Source organism: Octodon degus, unplaced genomic scaffold (assembly GCF_000260255.1).
Source record: "Octodon degus isolate 3935 unplaced genomic scaffold, OctDeg1.0 scaffold00027, whole genome shotgun sequence".
NCBI lineage: Eukaryota > Metazoa > Chordata > Mammalia > Rodentia > Octodontidae > Octodon > Octodon degus.
Window position 1 is genome coordinate 9,030,571 of NW_004524603.1, and position 5,443 is coordinate 9,036,013.

Consider the following 5,443-nt stretch of genomic DNA (forward strand, 5'->3'; position numbering starts at 1 on the left):
CAAAAAACTATTAGAAACAATATAGAATTTCACTAAAAATGATAGGAATTCAGTAACAGTTGCTATATGGCATGTTCTTGTCTTCAGATTCGTTATTCAGATTACCAGATATAAACATGCAAAATCAGTCAAAAAATAAAAAGGAAAAAGAAGAAAACAAATAAGCATTAATTGTTCTTTACAAGAGGCCAGTAGTAATCAGCAGTACAGTTATCCAAATTAGCCTGTAGGTATGTATAAATTTTCCCTTTCCTTTTTTCTTTTCTCCTTTCCCTTATCTTAATTGCTCATGTTTTTATTTTCCTTTTTTAGTGTCCTCTCTCCCACCCTTTCTCCTTCCCTCCTTTTCTCCTTCCTTCCTTCCCTCCTTTTCTCCTTCCTTCCTTCCCTCCTTTTCTCCTTCCTTCCTTCCCTCCTTTTCTCCTTCCTTCCTTCCTTCCTTCCTTCCTCCCTCCCTCCCTCCCTTCCTCCCTCCCTTCTCACTTCCTACACCTTAATGGGACTTCTATCCTGGATAGTTCCTAGTAAATAAGGTTGATAGAACACAAACATGCTGGCAAAAATATGCATCGAGAATTTGGAGGCAATTTGGTGCCTAAGTTTCCTGGCTCTCGTGGCTCTCAGAAGCTGGGATGATCACTAGGTTTGCAGGTCACAGAGAAGTACCTAAGATCAGTACAGTGGCGAGACTTGCTCAAGGTCTGCTTCCCCTAGAGGGCAAATGAAAAGGAAAGCCCATTCCTGCAGTGTGTTACTTTCCACCACAGAGGTGTGCTTCCTCAATTTGGATTATAAGAGGGTTTTCAAGTGGCTTCCTGCAACAACTCTTTTTTTAAAGTGCTAACATTTGTAATTATGTTAGTTTTTGAGAAACGTCACGTTAGCTGGTTGAAACAGATGAGCCCAGAAAGTTTTAACAAGCAAATGTCTCGGCTTTGCACATCACCACTGCTTACCAGACAATTTTATACACTCATGCCCTAATCAGCTAATAAGAGCGCTGGCTAATTGATAAAGTGTCTTGATTTCCTTCCTAGTGCAATTAGGAGAGTCATTAATTGTTTCTTCCTTCTTTATCTTTGTCAACACAGCAATATTTTTCACTTGATTTGGAATAATATGATCACAAAATGATTGCTAGAGATTTCAGAGTAGAACTTGTAGAATAGTTTGATGGCTCCTGCTATTTTATCTTAAGTTCACTCTGATTAATACCGCTAAAGTAAATACCACTGAAATTAACAATGATTGGAGTATTATTTGAAATCTATGTCTTCCTTCCATACCAATCACTTCATTGCAGAACACGGGTCTAGCACTGCAGGATTCTCCTACCCATAATAACTTAGGGAACCAACAATACCTTTGGGGAGAACTCTCCAACTTAAGATATTTTTCACCATAGGAATTAAGTCTCTGCAGCTGGTCCTTCTTCACTATAAAATATAATCCTTAGGTGATTATTACGGGGAGTGTTTGTGTTCTAGCAGCTATAAAAATGTGAAAATGTACATTCACACCCACACACAGGCATGTTGCTCTTCCCATGGGAAGCATCACTGATTCAAATGCAATTAAATGAACTTTCATTAAAAACATCTCGAGAAAACATTTCTTTTTCAGTTTTACCCCTCTTTTGCATTATCATCTGGCAATGTATATATACTGCTAAAGATATTTTCAGAGTTTTCAAATTGCTACTGTAGACTTCCATTGCCATTATTTAAAAAAATAAAATTGTATTTGCAAGCACAAAATGCCTAAAAATACCACACATTAGTATCTGTGTAGCATAAATCCATCTATTTGCATCATACCTGTGAGCACCGCCCAGTGACACTGGGTGCCCTTCATTGCTTATGATGACAAAGAGAAGCAAAGGACGCTGGGAGTTAGCGACTGTGCGGCTCTAACCCTGTACACTGCTTCTCCCAGTTAAACCTCGCATTGACCTCAGGATAGTGGTACAATTTATGTCATGTTTCTGCACCTTAGGATACTGTGTCTGAGATTCTCTCTTTTCCTAAGGCCTTACCTGGAACACCTGAGCTGCAATCTCCTCTCAGGAAGTTTGCAGAACCTGGACTCTTTGTACCCAATCAATAACTACAAATGTTAAGAACTGCTTGCATTGAAGTGGATGGCCTTAGAGAACTACAATATTTTCTAGAGATTCTTCCTTCTTGAGAACTAAGAATATTCACTAGGAAAATTCTACGATTAAATGACACAGGCAAGACTGGCACATTCATGTCTCAGAGATGGCATACTAGTTAGGCATAAGAGCTTAAATATTATTGATCAGATAATTGACCAGATAAGCTACAAAGCACTTCATGTTCTATCATACCAAAGCCTTTGCAGACATTATATTAACTACATCTTTTTAAAATAAAGATATTTGCTGCAGGGTCTCACTATACACCATGGACTCATAGAGATCCTCCTGTTTCGGTATTCCCAGCACTGGGATTACAGATGTGTGCCACCACATCTAGTTCCTGTGGCCAGCAGTGCGCCAAGGGTTCTGGGGCCAGCAGTGTGCCGAAGGTTCCGGGGCTAGTACCCCACACGGTACTGGGAATCGAACCTGTGTCCTTGTACTTGCCAGGCAGGCACTTAGACCACTGAGCTATCTCCTCAGCCCTGCTGACTACGTCTTAATTGGTGTCTAGAAGTTGCATGCCATTATAAGACATGTAGAGAATTAAAGTAGTTGAATACCATTTATTATTTCATCATCTTTCTAAGCACCAGTATGAAGAGTCAGTAGTTTGTTCTGATATATTATCCAAGAAGTAATGCTATGGAAAATAATTAAGCTGGGCTATCTAGTGAAACCCTGCCTCTAAATAAATAAATAGAGAGAGAGAGAGAGAGAGAGAGAGAGAGAGAGAGAGAGAGAGACAGAGAGACAGTCAGTTGGGAACATAGTGGCAGAACATACAAAGACATAATTCACAGTACTACAAAAATAGCATATTGTAATTACACGTATTTATTGAGTGCAGTATGACATTATAAGGTATTATATAATATATACTGATTTAATTCAGGGAACTGATATGTCTTTCTTCTATTACTTTGTGTTTGGAGACATCAAATACAAAGACTATCTTCTAGTTATTCACAAAATATATGTCATTGTAAACTACAGAATACCAGAACTTATTGCTATTTTTTTAATTCAAAGCCAACTGGTCTCAGAGGATATTGATTCTGATTTTTGACCTCCATTTATTTTAATATAAAAACACTTGCAAAAATGCTCAGTACATAGTGATTTGTATTTAAATGTGGGAAGAAGATTATTGCTTTACTTCGATTTAGCTTCCTGCTGGCAGGCATTTTGAGAGTTGTCTGCCCTTGGATTATTCCGCATAAATTCTTCACCTGATTTGTGACCTGGTCTTGTACAGTGATATTTACAACAAGACAGTGAATGGATTTTTTTCCTGGGAAGGAAAACCATGAGGCAAATGTCCAGTTTAAGGTTTCATACCATGGGAATTAGGGCCGCTTGAAGGTACTGGACCCAAACAGGATACTTCAAAGACCGCAGCCTGACTGTCTTGTTATCTTCTGCAGGGCTGTGGAGATAGGGCCAGAAAAGCAGAAGAGGCTGCTCAGAGAGTGTAAAAACCTGGGGGCTGGAAGATATGGAGGTGAAGGTGAATTAGTACACTTTTCAGGTTCCAGAGGAGAGGGTAGCTGCTACGACTATGTACAGGAGATGACTGAGGTCTTAAGATCAGGGAAGGAATTACTAGAAACATTAATCCTATAGAACTACAAAAAACATTCGCTAATACATCACAGTTCCCACACGTATCTTGTAGACACAGATCTTACACTATATCATGTGCATTTCAGTAAATGTTAGTGCATCATTGATAGAAGGATCCTTTTCCCCATTATCCTTAGAAAATTTTGAATCTTGTGACTAAACTCCACCTTGGGGGGAATAAGTGGTCCATTAAAGAGTCATAAAAATGGGCAAACACAGTATATGGCGAGGAAAGTTTATCACATTTAGCTTTATTAAAATAATTCAGATGGATCATAAAAGACCCAAAGATATTGCATTTCTGTTTGTTTTTTTTGATGTATTTGGTTCATGGTTTCACTATGCAGCTCAGACTCGTAGTGAGACCCTGTTTTCAGCCTCCCCAGTGCTGTGATTACAGGCATGGACCACTATGCCTGGTCTTGGTGGCCAGCTCTGCACACCCAGGGGTGGGGCTGGTGTAGCATGTGGTACTGGGGATCGAACCCAAGTCCCTGTGTTTGCCTAAGCAGGCACTTAGTCCGCTAAGCTATCTTACCAGCTCTAAAGATGCAGAGGTCTTTAAATGCTTCCTTGGGACTGGGGAGATAGCTCAGCAGCATAAGTGCTTGCCTGGCAAGCACAAGGATCTGAGTTTGATCCCTGGAAGTACATGTCATGCTGGGCCCAGAACTCTGGGTGTGGTGGTGCCATGCCTATAATCCCAGCACTGGGGAGGCTGAAACAGGATGATGCTACAATTCTGAACTGTGTAGCGAGACCCTGGATCAAATAAAATAAATGCATCTTTTTCCCACTGCAATCATAATATGCTAACATCATGTATGCCTGATGGGTACCTGAAATATCTATTGACAAAAATACTTCTTTTACCCCTAGTTATAGTTTAGACACTGTTATAACTTTTACAGTCCTCTTATACAAGTGAGTTAGGCTTAAGTTTCTTTCTATATATTTTTTTTTATTATTTTATTTTTTTGTGCAGTTTTCACTGCTTCAAAAAGAACCTCTCTTTCTCTCTAGTTGACATAAATTGTTATTTTCTCAGACTGGTGCATACCAGAAATGAAGGCAAAGCAACACAATCTCTGGAGAAACTATACGAGATGCTATACCTTGGGCCTGGCAAGCAATTCAGCTTCCTGTTCTGATGTCAACTACATAATAAGCTATTGATGAAAACCAGTTGCTATGATCCTTATTAGAATTGGTTTTATCTACTATGGAGTATTCAAACATCAGTCTGATACATCTTTCTCTGAATGCAAGTTTTGACGTTCGTTGTATGTGCAACTGTCCTGGATGAGACACTCCTTGCTTTTACATTAGTAGATGAAGTAGAAGTAGATATAGAACTAGAGATGATAGAGACAGAGATAGAAATAGAAAAGAAAAAGAGATACAAATAGATATTGAGATAGACGTAGACATAGACATAGACGTAGACGTAGATGTAAATGTAGATGTAGACGTAGACGTAGACATAGACATAGACGTAGACGTAGACGTAGACGTAGACGTAGATGTAGATGTAGACATAGACTTAGATGTAGTCATAGATGTAGACAGGCAGAGGTATGTATACCTGTACCTATACCTATACCTATATATATATTATCCCTCCACAGTGACAAACTTGGTCACTATGTATGAGTT